This window comes from Sinocyclocheilus anshuiensis, unplaced genomic scaffold (assembly GCF_001515605.1).
Source record: "Sinocyclocheilus anshuiensis isolate Anshui unplaced genomic scaffold, SAMN03320099.WGS_v1.1 scaffold249, whole genome shotgun sequence".
In the NCBI taxonomy this organism is placed as follows: domain Eukaryota; kingdom Metazoa; phylum Chordata; class Actinopteri; order Cypriniformes; family Cyprinidae; genus Sinocyclocheilus; species Sinocyclocheilus anshuiensis.
The window spans coordinates 386,040-406,086 of NW_015540871.1; the positions used below are offsets into that span (position 1 = coordinate 386,040).

Consider the following 20,047-nt stretch of genomic DNA (forward strand, 5'->3'; position numbering starts at 1 on the left):
ACAGACCTGTAAATCTACGCAGCTAAAGGCTGTTTATCAAAGCTTGCATTAATTAGCTCTCAAAGCAGCGTTAGTAAATAAATAAATAAAGTGATGTCTTAATAAAAGACAATGATTGCATGTTTCGTCCTAAATGCGCGCTCGTGTTACTAATTTAGTAAGTAATGAACAGGAATGCGATGATTTCTAATCCCGTTAAGCCTCACACCAGCAGGAAAGTAATTGCATTAGAGTTTGAATAGATGTCAAAACTAACCGCATTCTCAAGCGAGCGTCACGGGAGCGCGAGCCCCGCCTACAGGGGGATTAGCACACGCTAACCCTCAGATCCGCGCGCTCTGTCAGGTAATGCCGCAAACAGCATTCGCGACCAACCTAACGACACAAACAAGGATAAATACAGTTGTTGGTTTGGTCTAATTAGGTTTTCGCGATACCAGCCGACAGGTCGGTGTCTGGACTTGCAAGTTTCTACGCTGTGAACTGTCAAGTGGTTTTTCGTCTGGTAAACTTAAGCGTAAATCTGCGGACGATGTTCATCATATTTGAGAGTGACGGGAGCGGGCGAGTCAGCGTCGCTCGCGGGGAATGAGGCTTCAGACTTTGACCAAGTGTTATCAAGTTAATTACCTGATGGACTAAATGAAGAATGCCGCACGTTTGGGAGTTCATTCTGATTCTCAACATTAATGTCGTCTTTGTAGAAGGTAAACTGTGTTCACACTCTCTCAGGACGCTTAAGACGTTTAACTGCTGACAGCTGTTAATATAGCGGCATTTTCATTATGCTGGCTTTGGCAATGCATAATACATCCAAAGCTAAACAGGAGAATTGAAAGTCTAATTTTAAAGTGATAGCATAATTAATCTTTTGCTGATAAAACAATGCTGGATATTTACTGTCTGAATTGATTGTTTACTGACTAGACTTATCTGGTTTAAGCAGGCTTTGGTCTCCCAGCCTAACCAAGATGGTCTTCTGTTGGTCTAGCCAAGCTGAAAAGCACTCAGAACCCTTCTAAAACCAGTCTGTTGAACCGTTTGACCAGGCTGATAGAACCAACCAGCTAGTTTAGGCTGGGTTTAGCCGGTGTTTTTTTTTTTTCCTGCAGCAGAGTGGTCATCTCAAAAATGAAAAGATTTTGAATGTAACAGCAGGGATTTGGAGAGAAAAAACGTATTCCCATAAATTTCATTTCCTGCATAGCGGTGTTGTTTTCTTGTGCCTTGCTAAAAAAAAAACAGTTTTGAGAAAAGAATATCCAGGGATTAGAAGAATATTGTCTTAAACCAGATTAAGATAGTTTGCAGGTCTTTAGCGTGGTTTAAGATGGTTTTCCAGGCTGGTCAAGCTGGTTTTCTGGTGGTCCACTGGATCTTCCAGCCTATTCAGTTAAAAAGTGGTCTGAAACGGGGAGACCAGGAAACCATCTTAGACTGGATTCAACTAGTTCTCAATTTCTTTCATCTTTGGTCATTCTTTTCTCAAATAATCATTCTCTAAAGACAAGAAAATTACATGAAAAAGGCAAAGAAAAACATACTAAATTAGTATAAAAATCGATGTAAAGATGTTGTCAGTGAGTCATACACCTCAGAGTAAAGCTCATCTGGAGTCTGTGAGGTTCTTCTGTTCTTCTGCACTATTGAAGTACCCAGTTTGTTTTGGCAGTCCAGAGTTTGACGTCATCCTTTCTCCGGGGGATGGGCATCTATAAAACACAAACACAAGTTAGATCTTCAAAGAGCTGGATATGTGCAAGAAGGGTTTCTACAGAAAAGCTTGCAATATGTTTGAAAGGAAGTTGACGTGTGATCCGAGGTCAGGCTAGTACAAAGGGAACGACGGCTGTGAAGAGAGGGAAAAAAAAATCAAGCTACCTGGTTAAAAGCGTGAGGTTTATTTTCCTCATTCCAGCCAATAATATCAAAGTGATTCATGCGTGCCAAAAACATGCAGTGTAAAATAACATACGAGCCCTTTTATGTTCAGCTCAATATCGCACAGGGAGCCACACACAACAGAGAGGATATATTGGTAGCGGGGCTCCATTCGAGTGTCAGCATTTCGTGAATCTTCAAGTTTATGAATCTTGGCACCTGCACTTACAGCAAATCCGTGGCTCTCGAAGCTTCTAGATACTGCAGATTGTAGCCTCAGAAATAGCAGCTTCCTACTATTCACACAAGTGAAAGTGCACAAGCTTCTTATATCTCAGATACAGATGTCGATAAATTGGGGTGGAAGCAAATTGGGCTCCAATCCTCTGCCCCGTTCAAGACGGGCACATCAAAGCGACCTGGCTTGAGAGTAGAGCCGTGGTGTGGTGTATTAAAGAGCAGCCCTGAGTGCTTGACTTGGCAGTGGATATGATGCAAGCCGCAGCCTGAAGCTAGAGGGAGAGAGGTGAGGGGAATAGTGATGTGAGATAACAGAGTGAATTCAGAATGCTGGAGTCTGCTGCCTCTGTGACCTACTTTCCTGCACCACCGACAAGGCCCAGAGCAGAGCATCCAGGATGCAACTGTCGTCATCACACAAATGTGCTTTTTTTATGTGCAATTTAGCAGTGCTAGGCAAATATTGACTTTATAAATTTGCATGCTGTTGTTTTTTTGTTTTTTTTGTCATGCATCAAGTTTTGCCTCAAAAAGACTTTTTAAATGTGCCTTGAAGCAGACAACTTCATCTTCTCATTTGACAGCAGAAACTTCTCTCCGCAGGGAGCTGGGGTCTATTACAGATGTGACTGTATTTTCAAAGAGCTGTGGTTGAGTGATGTGTGAATCTCTTCTTTTCCCGCAGCACAGCCAGTGTCAAAGTTGCACGATGGTTGGTGGGCATACAAAGATGTTGTCCAGGGGAGCTTTATACCAGGTAAGCCTTTCAAAAAAGAAAAGAAAACAGCCTGAGAGTATGCTGAATGTGTCTTGTCAAGAGTCATGCTGCTAAGACTCGCAAGATATGCGCCGATCACAACTTTATTCGCAGAGGCTTTGTGTGTTGACATATAGCACATGAAGCTCCAGGGTGCCAATGAATATTTTATTCTGTTTGATTCACACGTTTAATGTACGTATGCGGTGTGAAGGAGGTGGATTTTACACTAATCAAGGTGAAAAGTTATTCAGCAGTACTTTGCACATGCCACATCATAATTTGGGCTTAAATGGGGAGTTTATAGTGCTAACATTTTCAACACAAGATTAGTTAGCCTGATACGTTTAAGGTCGCTAAATGATACATGCAAGATAGAGGTTATTTTGAAGGGGATGGCAAGGATGTATCAAATTCATCAAAAGTGTCAGGAAAACATTTATAATGTTAGAAAAATTATATTTTAAATAAATGTTGTTCTTTTGAATTTTCTCTTCATCAAATAATATATATCACAGTTTCCAAAACATATTAAGCAACACAACTGTTTTCAACATTCATGATAATAAAATGTTTCTTGAGCAGCAAATCAGCATACTATAATGATTTCTGAAGGATCATGTGACACTGAAGACTGGAGTAATGACTGCTGAACATTCAGCTTTGACATCACAGGAAAAAAATATATTTTAAAATATATTAAAATAGAAAAGTGTTGTTTTAAATTATAATAATATTTCACAATTTTACTGTTTTTACTGTATGTTTGATTAAATAAATACAGTGGGTATAGAAAATAATCACCCCCTTTTTTGTTGCTTTGCACATTTTGTCACCCACATTTTGTTGCTTTGCAGCCTGAAATGAAGAGGGACACTGTTTTTGTTTTATCCGGCTGTATTTGCAACTTATAACATCCCAGTGAAAGAAATAATACCAACATGTCAGAAAAAAAAATAAAAAAAGCAAAATCACTGAGTTGGAAAAAGGATCATCCCCTTGTGTCAGTATTTTGTTGAAACACCTTTTGCTTTAATTACAGCCTTTAGTCTGTTGGGACTTTGCACATCTAGACATCTAGCAATATTTGCCCACTCTTCTTTGCAGAACTGCCCAAGTTCAGTTAAATTTGATGGTGAGCGTTTACGGTGTGCAGTCTTCAAGCCATTCCACAGATTTTCAGTGGGCTTTAAGTCTAGGCTCTGACTAGGCCATGCAAGGACATTCACCTTTTTCACCTTCAACCACTGTGTGGTCAGTTTTGCTGTGTGCTTTGGGTCGTTGTCATGTTGGAAGGTAAACCTTCTTCCCATTGACAACTTTCTTGCAGAAGGCATTGATAAAGCCTTTGAATTTTTTTTTGTATCCATCTCCTGACCGGTCCACAGCTTTATCCCGGAGATCTTTTGACAGTGTCTTGCCACCCATAGTTGATTGTTTGCTTCAGCTGCATTACCAAGGACTGAAATGCTCCAAGAAAGCTCTTTTCATGCTGAGCTGACCAAAATTCTGATGCTAAATCTGTAGAATTATGGAGAATGGCTGTAATTTTTTAAAAATGTAATTATAATCGAATTAGCCGAAATATTTAATAACTGAACATGCAAGAGTAGAACACTATGAATGGTGGATGAATGAATTCTCCCTTGTTCTGCGGGCACAGATCTCGTGTGGGCCTGGTTATAGCTTAATCTATTTTTACAGCTTGTGGTCTCAACTGATTAATGCTTACTATTGCAGTAGAGGTCTGAGACACTTTATGAGTTTTATTCGAAGTACTCCATTATGTAGTCAGTCAGAGTAATGTACTGTATGTAGCCAGCAAAGGAGCCCTTTGAACACTGACAAGGACTATAATGGTAATTTCCTTTTAGTATGCTTAAAAGCTTTTAATAAAGAAGATATCTATAGAGGACAGAACCATACAATTCCTACTTATTCATGAGGAAGGGTCTTTATATTTCCAAAACAGTAATGCTTGATCTAGTTACAAGGACACATGTAGTGCAGCATCAATCTGAGTTGTAGGGGATATCAAGTAAGCCCTATAGCAACTCATAAATATATGTATTGCACATAAATTTACCACTTTATTAAGTGTTCTGCAAGGGAGAAAAACTCTCTGGATTTATGTTGCTTAAATGTCCTTGAGACTTAAAAAGGACTGTGAAAGGAAGAAGATGTGAAAGCATTCAAATAGCTAACGTCATCCCTTTCCCAGAGCATGTCTGGGTTAATTTCAAGACAGTCCTCACAATAAAAATATTCTTTTGCTTGTCCACATGGTTTGAGAACACTAAAGGCAACGGTTTAGTAGTAATCCTTTAAACTTTAGTGTTTGCCTTAAGTGCTTGTGACGTGTTCACTTGTCAAAGAATATATCAGTTATGGTTAAATCTGATTTTACTGTAATATATGAGGCATAGGACAGATGAAGTGTGGAATTTCTGCACCACCAAATTAAACTGAAAAAAGAATGTTTGTTTTCCAAATATGTTTTCTGGCAATTCCGCCGTCTGCCATTGGTCAGATGGCCCCGCCCTCAAACTGATGTCATTGGTTCAGCCACTGCTGCTGTTGCATTGATGTGGTTGGATGCTTAAAGGGGTCATATGATGCTGCTAAAAAGAACATTATTTTGTGTATTTGGTGTAATGAAATGTGTTTATGCGGTTTAAAGTTAAAAAAACAGCAATGTTTTGAAAGCACCACAGATACACAGTGTTTACACTTTTCAGTTCGGAGAATCAGCCTGACAAATTGGCTACCTTATAGCTGTCTCTGCATATTAAGCTGCAATAGGAGGAAGTATTTAACATTTTTCAAAAAATTACACACATAAGTTTTAAGTATGAAATGCATTTATGATTGATTCATCATACTTACAACAGGAATAAAATGTAACTCTCAGTCACTTTGATCATGCCAGCCACACAAATTAGCTTTCAAATCGTACAATTAAAAGGTTTAAGAGACTAATTTAAGTTTAGGAGGAAGAACCCATTTTCATTTCTTAATTTTGTCTTATCAGTTGAATGTGATGCTCCAATAAGTCTCATGATTGACATGCATAGGTTATTTTTAGTCATGGACTTCAATTCACTTCAGTGAGAGATGAACTTTTCTTTAATGTGTGCATATTCATGAATGATTTTGGCATTCTACATTGTTAATTGCAAGAGAACATCTCTTCTGTTCTCCTGAGGGTTTCGCTGAAGCTGCTACATGACATGTTCTATTTTTGAAATTCATGTTGAAAACTTGTCACTTGCACTAAAAACAAATTATATTTCATAAAATCAGATACGGTGTTTGGGGTCAGCAAGTTTTGTTTTTAAGAAATTAATACTTTTATTCAGCATGGATGGACTGAATTAATCAAACGTTACAGTAAAAATAGTCTATTCATCAAAGAATCAAATATATTAAAATACAAATATATTAAGCAGCACAGCTGTTATTGACATTGATAATAGTAAGAAATGTTTCTTGAGCAGTAAATCAGTATATCAGAATGATTTCTGAAGGATCATGTGACAATGAAGACTGGAGTAATGACTGCTGAACATTCAGCTTTGCATCACAGGAATTCATTACATTTTCAAATATGTGATATATAAAAAAAAATTGTTATATCACAATATTATGGTTTTGGATCAAATAAATGGTGAGCCTAAGAGACTTCTTTCTAAACCTCAACAATGTATTTGTTTGCTTTTCACATTTAAAAAAATAAGTAATAATTAAGTGCTGGTCTGACGTTTCAGGTGATTGCATTTATGTGCTACTATTAGCGTAACTGAAGAAGCAATTGACCATTATACTGTGATTAAATGTATATGTTCAGCTATCTCCCATCAGTGCTTCAGGGGATAAACAAACATCTGGAAAACTGCACTGTTGAATAAATTCTCAGATGCAGAAATGTGTAAAGCCAAGAGAATATGTAAAAAGTAAATATTTGTAGCATTAAAATGATTGTGTTACTTCCGTATGTAAGACTTTCTGCGACTTTCAATATGATGTAACAGCAGCGCTCAGCCTTGCATTGTACTGTACGCTGTTCGGTTGATGTATTTGTCCCCTGTCATACCTAAAAAGCACTTTGAGAGAGTTCTCATTAATGTATTGAACCCAAAGCCAAATCTGGCACAGATCCCTGTTGATGAGGGTGCCATCTGTCTACCACTCATCAATTGCTACAGCAAAATCACTATATCACTCTGGATGGGAGCTCAAAATACACTGCGGATCCTTAACAATGGATTCAGAGAGATTTTAGCTTAAAATACAAACAGACTCAGGACCTCAAACATACAGTAAACTCAGGTTGCTGTTGCTGCTTTTTTATTTTTTGGATACATGGTTTGTTATTTTGTATTTTTTTTGTCTGTCTTGATTCTCTTTAAAGCAACTGTATGTCTTTTTTTTTTTTTTTTTACCTGAAAATATCATTCTGATGGTACCCTGACTGCATTCCCCAAATGTCTTATCTGGGGGTATGTAAGTTTGGTAAGCATGTGCAAAAATCTGCTGAAAGAGCATATTGTTTTACGGCAGCAACAAAATACACGTGTACAGCTATCCACTGAAATGAACATATTTACAGTAGTGAATTGCACTCACTTAATTGTAGGGGGCTCTGAAGTTGCAAAAATTCACAAAACTACATGCAGTTGCTTTAAAAACAAAAGCATGATATATTGGTATTATATCGTTATTGACCAGTATCTGATATTTTTAAATTATCAGTATCAGTTCATACTGGATATATAACGGACAATATTGGCTTGGATTTAAATGTTTGTGCCTAATTTCTTTATTTTTCTGTTTAAATTACCTTTAATGCCATCTAACGCTTACTTTAGTTAATTTTTATAAACACTAATATTTAATATCACTTAAATCTCAAAGTGAATATTCATTTTTCATAATGTACATTGTAATGTTGTGATGCCGAAATTCGCTTTTAGCATTTAAACCAATAAATTTGAGTTTTTAATGGTGTTTTTAAGACAAAATGTTCCATATTTCCGTATTTAACCTTTATTTCTGGTGTAGCACAGTGGATGCAAGTTACAAGAAAAATAAAATCAAAATCTTGAGGAGGTGTCCCACAACAGGACAAAGCAATAATAGATCAAATTCACCTGCTAATTTATTTCTTGACTCATTGCTAAAATTTTATAGTTTACTATATTATACCTAATTATATAATTATTTTTTATATATATTGTATAATTAGTTGTTATATTATTAGTTATTGTTATTGATTGTTATTAGAAATATGACAGAAAGAGTTTGCTACTACCACACTTAGCTATACTGGAAGCGCTCTGAGATTTGAGCAGAAATACATAGGCAGCCATTATCAACTTATCGAATCACCCAGGATTTTAATATCGGTGCATCAGAGAGGGTGGAAATCATTTGACTTTTCAATGTTTTTGGTGAAAAAAAAAAAAACTGAAATATATGAATATGTTCATATTTACGTTTTTTGTATTTTTCCCATCCAAGATGATAACTAGTGTCTGACAACTTTGTGACTTTAGGATTTTGTGTCTTACATTTTGAATTATAGGCTGAGCAGAGCCTACTTTTAAATAAGCACACGTCTTACTCATTCCTCCCTCAGTTTTATAAGCAGTTGCATATTCTGTCTGTCTTTGACATTTAAGAAAGCACCAAGAGAGACATTTGAGAAGTGGAAAAAAAAATAAAAACCAACTCGACGTTTTCGCTCTTTCTAATTTAATACGGCAACACATCACGTAGCCCAGTCCGGTTTCACTCCCACAGAGCTGGACATGATGAGAGGAAAATCAGGCCAGGGGATCACTTGTTCATGCTGGATAAATCTGTTTATAATCTCAGCCTATGTGGACAAAAAGTGATATTCTTTACATTGAAGCGTCCCAGCTCTTGATGATGTAATGAGTTTGACTTGGCCAGTGTGAAGGTCAGGGTCACAGTATCATCTGCTCTCGCGCTCCTGTCACTCACACTCACGCTAGATTGTTTCTGTTAAAGGGGTAGCTCACCCAAAAATCAGTCATCATTTTCGCACCCTCATGTTGTTCCAAACACGTATGACTGTTAAGAAGATAGATGAGAGATGTCTTTTGTTTTGTTTTTTTATTTCCATAAAGTTGAATTCAATGGTCTCCAGTGATATTTGTCTTCCAACGTTCTACAAAACGTTTAGTGTTTCACAAAAGAAAGAAAGTTATACAGGTTTGGAACGACATGAGGGTGAGTAAATGATGACAAAAATAAAATTTTTAGCTGAGCTATCTCGTTAAAGACAGGAACTTCCCAGGTGTTGGGCTCTTCCCTTGATCTGTCATGTTGATTTTAAATATGATAATTGAGATTTGAGGTTCAGTGCACTAATAAAAGTCATTGCAATCAGCAATAAAGTTGTTTACTGTTGTAGGACTGTGAAACATCTCAGAGAATAAATTAATCATATAAGGTCAAGTATGTCCTTTGGCTGTGTGGCTAATGTGACTAATTCCATCTGCGTTTCTTTTTTTTCATGAGTTTGTTTTTGCGAAGCGAATCGCATTAACTTGCAGTTCTTTCATTTGGATGCATGATAATGACCTCGTTTTCAAAAGAGAACCGCCACTGCGCCTGGTAATTAAGTGTTAAAATTGATTGCTAGTCAAAAGGTTGTCTCAAAGGATGTCAACCACTAGATCCAAACTCAAAAATAACATCACACCATGGATGCGGCTTACGGAGGAAATTTGGGATGAGCAATTTGAGATAATCCCAAACATATCCCCCGCCAATCAGATCATGACCCATTACAAAACGGCAAACGCAACTTCACTTTTTATGTTTATATTTTGCTAGTGCCATCTTTCTGGGGACTAGTTAACACTGCCTGGAACCTGTGCACGATTGGGAAGAGACAGTCGCCTATCAACATCGAAACCAGTCGAATGATTTTTGACCCCTTCCTCAATCCGCTACGACTCAATGCAGGGCAACGAAAGGTAAGTACTGGAAAGGATAAAGCTCTTTATTGTACTTCCTTAAAATATCACAGACACTATGATTGACAGTTGCATCATAATCCTTTCTATAATATCTGTTTTAAGTCATAATAGCTGTTTTTCACATTATTTGTACTGGTAGAAGATGGACAGTCACATATTATTCACTTTAGACAACTGTCCCATAATTCACTAGGATTTTGACAAGATCGGGTCACACAGCATAACCCCAGATTAACGGTCCATTTGTCAAATCTAATCGCATTCTGTATTTACTTCTGTGGCCATTGTTTAGACAGCTAGTTGTTTTGTTTTTGCTGCTGAGTCTTAATTCATTGGATGACTTTCTTATACAGCTCTATTGGCCAATGAAGCGGATCCTCAATTATTTTTGCTGAGCACAACAGTGAAGCTTTTCCAAATTAAGCCTTTGAAGATGGCTAATGCTCCACGACTGTTAGTTTGTTGCAACGGTGCTGTAATGAGATCGCTAATTCTCTCCGGCGTGCAAAATTGCTTGCCATTTGCTTTCAATAAGGTGCACCTGCAGTCAGTCAGCAGATTAGTGTGACTAAACTCATTTAACAGACACAAATCCAGTGTTTGATTATCGATGGTTGGTACATCAGATATCTCTCTAACCTCTAAAGGGATTCAGCAGTTGTTGTTATACAGATCTTGAGCGCTAAGGGGGATTTATTCCACAGAACGATAGGGAAAGGAAGGAGTTAATTCCACATTTAACATCCTGTTTTATGATAAATGCTACTGTGCATCTGCTGGGGGAGATTAGGCAGGCTCACCATCTGTGCTGACAGGGGCTGTCAGTGAAGAATTCTCCAGTGAAGCTCCAAGAGGTTGTGGTTATGGATGATATACCGTAGTTCATCTTCGCTCAATAATACATTAGTACCCTAGACTTAGTCAGGAACCTGAAATAAAAGTGTACTGCTGTTTTCCGCTGGAGGTTTTTCTGCTCTTATTTCAGGAGACCCAATTACATTTATGTATGCATCGCTCCTTTGAGCTTGTTATGGCTGTGGTGTCTATGTGGGGAGTTGCATGTTATTCCTAGAGAAAATTCCATTGGAGACCTAAATGGTCTCCATGAATTCAAGTCCGGTTGATTGGTTGGCGGCATTGGTTACCGGAGGGCTGTTAAATAATGGAATTTATGCATGGAAACTCTAGGCTATAATGGAAAGGTTTATGGTCTCTTTTAGATGGACTAGCTATGTAACCTGCAAGCATTCATTTATTAATTCTAAATATAAAAATAACAAAAATTATAAAAATGACAAAACCACATAAAAAAATTACTAATACTAAAATTAAACTGAAAGCTGATAATATAAAAAATAGAAACCAATTCAAAATATTTTGTATATAATTTATACATATTTATAAAAATTAATAAATACAAAAATAACACTGGTGAGATATAAATTTGCAGTTGTGAGAGATAAAGTTGCTATTAAAAACATCAGTCACGAGTCACAGTTACACTCTCATGAAAAAAATGTGCAAAAATTCTTGTCACTGGGGCAGTACCCTTAAAGGGACATCTTTCTTTACACCTAAAGGTTGCATAATAGTCCCATAAGAGTACATATTACTACTATGAGGCACCAATATGCACCATTTAGGGGGTATAGGTGTTACAAAGACATCCCTTTGATGGTACCACCCCAGTGACAAGCTGTTGTTCCCCTAAAGGTACAAAAATTATTTTTTTTTTGACAGTGTATGTGAAATAAAATCATAGTTATGAGGAAAAAAGTCACATTTTCATTCTCTTCTCTGAGTTGGAAATAGGCTTCCATAGTCTTTTGAGTTTTGGTGGACAGTTTTGATTATTGCTGAGAATAATGAGTGTCATCCCATGTATTATAGTTCAGCTTAAATTGCCATTTTATTCTGAATTATTTCAGGGCTACAGTTCAAAATGATCATAATTACCTCTTGCTAAGAATTTATCCAGATGAGATGTCAGGCTAAATGTATTGCTCATTCTCATGTTCCTGAGGGATCAGCAGTTCTTAAACTGTCTCCAGATCACAAATGAGCCGACTATATTCAACTAATTTGAAATCTCCCAGTAGAAAACATTCTTGAACGCTCTCACAGCTGTTTACAAAGATGTTCTGATCACTAGGGCGCCTTAACATTTTGGTCTCAATTAGAAATCCTTTGTAGCAAAGTTACCACAAAGTAAAGACAAAACATTCCAGGTGTTGTTTTCCATTTATAGCTTCTCGTTTTTCAGCTTCGATGCATTTGCTTTATAATTCCTACCTCAGCAGTTGCACCTGTCATCCAGGTTTACCTGGAAAAACCTCAGTCCATCAGAACCAAACAGTCTGTTCATTACATTCGTGCCTGTTTTTCCAGGAATTCCCTCTGTGAGAGCCACAATGTCCAACAGAGCATATAATGCCTTTTAACCTATCCAGGTGAAAACTGCTTCGCCTTTGTCCTCCCATATCAGAATCAGAATCAGAATCAGAATGAGCTTTATTGCCAGGTATGTTTACACATACGAGGAATTTGTTTTCGTGACAGAAGCTTCCACGGTGCTTTTTTCCTTTTCTGCTTAAATATGTACTCACTGTAAAAATAGAATCACTTAATATTGTTTTATCATAAAAGGACAGAAATGAGAATCACAGAAAACATCTGATCTAGGAAATGTAACCTAATTTGGTATAATTTTCACTCAGAAATAGCTAGTAAATGTCACAAAAATGGCAAGTAACACGTGAAATTTTGAAGTAGAAACACTGAAATAGTATTTTCTTGTAAAAAGTACTCCAATAATCTGTTTTATTTACAGCTTGTTTACAGTGTAGGTTTGTTTTTCAGGTCAGTGGAACGATGTATAACACGGGCCGACATGTGTCCCTGCGCCCAGACAAGTCACACCTGGAGAACATCTCTGGCGGGCCGCTGAGCTACAGCTACAGGCTGGAGGAGATCCGGCTTCACTTTGGCGCCGAGGACAGTCGGGGCTCTGAGCACCTGCTCAACGGCCAGGCCTTCCCTGGAGAGGTGAGCCAAAATAGAGCCTGGAAATACATCACTTCTGTGGGATTCAGTCTCCCTTCAAAGGCCTGGATGGGGCGAAAACCCCATGAAGTACTGGCACTGAAGTTAAAGAAGTAGGCAAAATTCTGAAGTTAGTCCCTTTTATCACATCAGTTTTGCAACAGAAATAAAATAATCTACTTCCCTGATACCATGATCCTACGACAACATCAGAGTTAGACGAAGACCACAATGAGATCTCATTTGAGCAGGACAAAGAGAAATATTCCAAAGCCAAGTCAACTGTTGCAACTTTCACTAGAGTGATACATTTGTGTGTATTGTGCAGTGTCACTGAGTTTGCATTAATAAAGTCTTTTTATTCAGGATTAAAGGCCAAAGTCAGGATTATGGAAATTCCTATTTTAAGACGTGATTGTGCTTTAAGAAGGGACTAAATAAAACCGTAAAGCAATGGGTCATCTTCCAGATTGCACAGTCGGATATGAATTGGTCTTGTGCTGGAAATGTACATTTTTATAGTGAGGAATAACCCCATCCATCACACAGGTGCTTCTTAGAGCTTTTGTGGAGCCTAGTTTTTGACTTTCTTTGTTTGTTTGAATTCAACTATTAAAAATTATATAAAAAATGCAATGCATACATACAGTGACTTGAATAAACCAATTATATAGTGTTCATTTCGTTAACGAAATCGATGACGAAAAATGTTCGTCAACAAAGTTTTTTCCCCTGACGAAAACGAGACGATAATAAGGTCATTAAACGATAACTGAGACTATATCAACATCCAGTATCGTTGATGAAAAAAGACGAGACTAAAATGTAGTTAAAAGAACAAAAACTATACCAAAACCTTGATGTTGGTTGCCAGATATCAAGACCTCAAATCCCCCAATCAGAGCTTTTCTGTTAAATGGATTCGTACTCTGCCCGGCTTTTTGCTTTATGCAATCTGGCAACCATTCACATGCTCTCTCTCTGCGGCGGCGGCGCCGTGATCTGAAAACACCGACATACAGTACTGTACAAGTAAGCTGGAGTTCAGTGATCTCCGTTTGAGATATTCTGCTGAAATGAAAGTGTCATTCAGCCAGTCTGTGTTCTGTCATGGATCTCGACTGCATTGTTTGTGATAGTGGTTGCTGATTGTAACGTTACTTACGCAACCTCTGTGCGGCAATAAGTCTTTTTGCCATTGTTTTAAAAGAGAAACATTAATGCAATTTGGAATTATTGGAATTACTATTAAGAATTTCTCTGTTATAATATTTGAGAGTATGTTTTTGTAACACAGGTTTTCATAACGTAGACAGTGCGAGTGTATATATTAAGTATTTGGTGTTTATTTAGCCTCTAATTGATATCCTGTTATAAATCTGTACACTAGATAAGGTAAAATAAACCATGCATACGAGTTGGCATTCTATTGACTTGTGCCTATTGGTGAAAGAGCAACTTCTGATGAAATGTAATGACAACAATCATTGCAATTAAAATTGAGCAAAATAATATTTTTTGCATATTTTCGTCTTACTGTATAATGGTTAAAATGATTTTTAAAAAAAAGATAATTTTAACCATTAAAGACGAAAACATGATGAAAATGTGTAAGTTTGCACTCACTAAAACTAGTCTGAAATTCTCAGACATTCTAAATTCTAAAACTTGACTAAAACTAAAACAGGACAAGTTGACTAAATATGATAAAAACTAAAAATTACATTTGACACAGGACTAAGACTAAATTAAAAATAGCTGACAAAATTAACACTATGGTTATATGACGAGCATGTCATTTCTTAATTTCAATTAATTGCAAAATTAATTTCAATATTTTTGGTGACAGTCAAAAATGTAAGGGTAATACAACGATCCTGATCATATAATGAAAAAGAATGAAATTATTGAAAAGAAGTTGTTTTATTATTATTAGTTTATACTCAAATCTCAGGTCAGTAAGATTTTTTTTTTTTTAATAAAACCGTAAAGCAATGGGTCATCTTCCAGATTGCACAGTCGGATATGAATTGGTCTTGTGCTGGAAATGTACATTTTTATAGTGAGGAATAACCCCATCCATCACACAGGTGCTTCTTAGAGCTTTTGTGGAGCCTAGTTTTTGACTTTCTTTGTTTGTTTGAATTCAACTATTAAAAATTATATAAAAAATGCAATGCATACATACAGTGACTTGAATAAACCAATTATATAGTGTTCATTTCGTTAACGAAATCGATGACGAAAAATGTTCGTCAACAAAGTTTTTTCCCCTGACGAAAACGAGACGATAATAAGGTCATTAAACGATAACTGAGACTATATCAACATCCAGTATCGTTGATGAAAAAAGACGAGACTAAAATGTAGTTAAAAGAACAAAAACTATACCAAAACCTTGATGTTGGTTGCCAGATATCAAGACCTCAAATCCCCCAATCAGAGCTTTTCTGTTAAATGGATTCGTACTCTGCCCGGCTTTTTGCTTTATGCAATCTGGCAACCATTCACATGCTCTCTCTCTGCGGCGGCGGCGCCGTGATCTGAAAACACCGACATACAGTACTGTACAAGTAAGCTGGAGTTCAGTGATCTCCGTTTGAGATATTCTGCTGAAATGAAAGTGTCATTCAGCCAGTCTGTGTTCTGTCATGGATCTCGACTGCATTGTTTGTGATAGTGGTTGCTGATTGTAACATTAATTACACAGCCTTTGTGCAGCAATAAGTCTTTTTGCCATTGTTTTAAAAGAGAAACATTAATGCAATTTGGAACTATTGGAATTACTATTAGGAATTAGGTGTTATAAATCTGTACACTAGATAAGGTAAAATAAACCATGCATACGAGTTGGCATTCTATTGACTTGTGCCTATTGGTGAAAGAGCAACTTCTGATGAAATGTAATGACAACAATCATTGCAATTAAAATTGAGCAAAATAATATTTTTTGCATATTTTCGTCTTACTGTATAATGGTTAAAATGATTTTTAAAAAAAAGATAATTTTAACCATTAAAGACGAAAACATGATGAAAATGTGTAAGTTTGCACTCACTAAAACTAGTCTGAAATTCTCAGACATTCTAAATTCTAAAACTTGACTAAAACTAAAACAGGACAAGTTGACTAAATATGATAAAAACTAAAAATTACATTTGACACAGGACTAAGACTAAATTAAAAATAGCTGACAAAATTAACACTATGGTTATATGACGAGCATGTCATTTCTTAATTTCAATTAATTGCAAAATTAATTTCAATATTTTTGGTGACAGTCAAAAATGTAAGGGTAATACAACGATCCTGATCATATAATGAAAAAGAATGAAATTATTGAAAAGAAGTTGTTTTATTATTATTAGTTTATACTCAAATCTCAGGTCAGTAAGATTTTTTTTTTTTTTCAGCGAGGATGCATTATATTGATCAAAACTGACAGTAAAGACAATTATAATGTTAAAGGTTATAATGTTCCACAAAACTGTTAAGCAGCCAGCAGCCTTGGAGAGCATAAGAGAATTCTTTTAAAGTGTAAAAAAAAGTGTGTGTGTGTGTGTGTTTATGCTAATGTTTTTTTTTTTTAAGAAATTGGCACACGTTTTACAGTTTGATTTTTTTTAAAGATATCCTTTTCTTTGTTGTAGTGACCCTCATACTGAAACAGAGCAGACAATTCTTAATGTACAACAAGAGCCAGTTTTCAAACTGTCAAGACCACCAATTTGTGCCAGAAATATCAAATAATTTTAATGAGTTTACACTTAATCTTATTGTGGCGCAAAGATGTGTGGCCCTCTCAGATCCTCACCTCACCTCTGATTTCACTGAAGTCAGCAGCTTCACTTCATTTTCCTAATCCAAATGAGGTTATATGGGCAGCAGCTTTCCAACAACTTCATTTTGAAGCTGACAAGCAAGGTCATTATAACTGATGACTGAAGCATATTTTCTAATGAGTTCCAATGCATTTTTGAGCCACTGAAAATTAAGCAGCAGCTTTCCTCGCTTCCATCTCTCTGGTTTCATTGAGCTGCGCTGAAAGAACGATAAAGCAGGATGGAGGAGCATAAAGGAGCTTCGTAATGTTCCCATTAACAATTAATTAACAATGTATACACAACACACAGCAAAATATTTATACGGATTAATGTACTGACCCTCATTACAGTGTCGCATGAGATTACAAGCTGACACAATGGAAGTTAATGGACTTATATGCAGTCATATACATATAATGTGTGGGCATATTTTATGCATTATGGCTTTTTCTGAAAGTATTGCACTGCCAGATATACAATTACAATGTTTTGGCTCCATTCACACTTAGCAGGTGTTTTTTATCCAGGGTGTTTTTTGTTTGTTTTTTTTTTACTGCAAATTACACTTCTTTTTTTCTTTTCACAGGTGCAACTCATCCATTATAATCAGGATTTGTATTTAAATTACAGTGATGCCGTCCGGAGTCCTAATGGAATTGCAGTTGTTTCCATCTTCATGAAGGTTAGTAGTCTCAGCTGCTTAAAATATATACAATGGAGAGGTGACACTTCATTAATTAGTCTTAAACTGCATTAATCTTTAGCAAACGTTATATAGACATAGGAGACCAGAAGTTCATGTCCAGTCAGATATGAATGTGCACAAATTAACATGCCATAAAAGTGCTTGAATGTACATTACTGATTTGTTTTTTTTAAGCATTATATAATATATTAATGTTATTCATTTTAATTTTGCGTGCAAGGAATTTAAAGCAATCTTAAACTATCAATAAATACTCTAAACTTAACATGGAATAATCTAGTAGAATTGACTCTTAGATTAGCTTTTAATCAGTTTTTTGCTCAAATGTTAAGCCAGTTCTAAAAATCTAGATACTTTAATAATGGGTAATACAAAAAAACAAAAACAAAAAAAACAGACTGCAGTATTCTGCATCGGTTGTTTCATATTAACTAATTTAATTATGCATCAATGCTGCTTATGTTTCTTGAAGAAAACAATTTCTTTTTTAGCAATTCCACATAACATTTAAATGATTTATATGAATAATTATTAATAATTAAATAGTATATTAATTATTCAGGCCCCAGTGCATGCTGGGAAAAGCGAAAATGGGATTGAATGAACCACTGATCCATTTTGTCAGAGCAGGCCTATTTTGAACTAAAAATAAAATGCAATGCTCAGAGCTGCTCTGGGATTACTTGTGTTCATGAGAGTTCTTAATATAACAACATTTAAGATATTTAAATGTTAAATATTTTAAATATATTATAAATAAATTAATAATGTTAAAATTCATATGTATATAAACTATTATATTTAAATTATGGCAGATTTTAAATTTCAAGATGTCTTAAAGGTATTTGGTGTATTTGGTGTAATGAAATGTGTTTATGCAGTTTAAATTAAAACTTAGTAAATTAATTCATCTAAAAACTGCAAACTGCGTTGTAGAATTTTGAATTTGTAGAATCTGTCTTGATTTTTGTTTATTAACCACTAAAGTAAGATAATGGTGGAGATTCCTTAGCATTTAACCTCTTCACACAGCAGACATCATCAGACTCACGGATCGCTGCGGGAGTCGCCTCCCTGACTCTGAATCGTGACTTCTGTGTAAATTGGGGCAGAAGTGCCACAGTTCAGATGAAGGTGTTGCCATATTGCAGCGAGATCGTGTTGACGGGGAATCTCCACCATTCTGCTGCTAATGAAGGCACATGGATGAAAGCCATTCATCTTCAGTACATGGCAAAAACACATCCAGATGCCCCTAGAATAAATTCTACTAGACTATTATTGATTATAGTTGTGATATGGTGAAGCCGTAATGAAATATCTCAGCAGTAAGTTAACGGGCATGTCATTTGTGATTAATGCATTGAAAGAAACCATGTTTTATGAAACTCTGCCTTTTCATCAGAAAAAAAAGCTGCAACTTTAAGTAATGTTTTCTTTGAAATTTTTGACTCTTCAGATTTCAGAGCCTACAAATTTATTTCTAAACCGTATGCTGAACAGAGAGACCATTACAAGGATTACATATAAATGTAAGTGTCCGCAAAATACCTATGTCTTTGTTAATGTTAGTGGCCTTGGGAGCACTTTTTCACACTCGTTAACTTTTAAAAGTTGCTTTTGTTAGCATTAAATTAAATGAATATTGTTTTTATTAACACTGAATTGAATTTATGTTAATATTGTTAACATTAAATTACATTTGATTGAAAACTGCTTGCATCTGTATTAATAAATCAAGTGGTTTCCTTAGTCTGGGTGTGAAATATTGCTTCAGTGAAGGCCTTCATAAGTCTAAATGAAAAAAGACAGGAAAAACAAACTTAGCTTTGCATTACCACCTGGTGGTCTTGGATAAGAAGTGATATTTTATTTCTCTCAGCATTGCCATCAGAACAAAAAAATAATAGTAGTGGTATAATAATATTCTGTATTGAACTGTAGGAATGTTGACAGCATGGAGAGGATCAAATATTCAACAGATTTCATCAAAGTGTGTGTGATTCATCTCAACCCGTCGGCTGTTTTATACTGTCTTTTCAGATGATGCATACTTACTGATGGGGCTCGATATTGAGGAGCTGTATCCCGAAACCTCCCGTTTTATCACATATGAAGGGTCGATAACTATTCCACCGTGCCTTGAGACAGCAACCTGGATATTAATGAATAAGCCAATTTACATCTCACAGATAGAGGTGAAATGCTGAAAACTCCTTAAAATATTACAAAAGCATTTTCTTAAAAAATTATTACTCTTTAAAAGAACTGTTTTATTTTTTTTATAATATTTGAAAATGTAATTTATTCCTGTGATGCAAAGCTGAATGTTCAGCAGTCATTACTCCAGTCTTCAGTGTCACATTCTGATATGCTGAAACATTTCTTATTATTATCAATGTTGAAAACAGCTGTGCTCCTTTTTGTAGAAACCATGATACTTTTTTAATAATTATTTTATTTATATATATATATATATATCGATTAATCGTTTGACAGCATTGTTGCATGCTTTGTTTCTGAATAAAAGGTGAAAAAAATATTGTTATTTTTAAAAATCTTACTAGCAAAATATATATTATATTAT

At 35.8% G+C, this 20,047-nt stretch overlaps 1 pseudogene; it reads left to right on the forward strand.

The window, feature by feature from the left end:
• The first annotated feature begins 184 nt into the window (after window positions 1-184).
• Window positions 185-20,047, forward strand: part of LOC107688091 (carbonic anhydrase-related protein 10-like) — a 21,704-nt pseudogene continuing 1,841 nt past the window's right edge.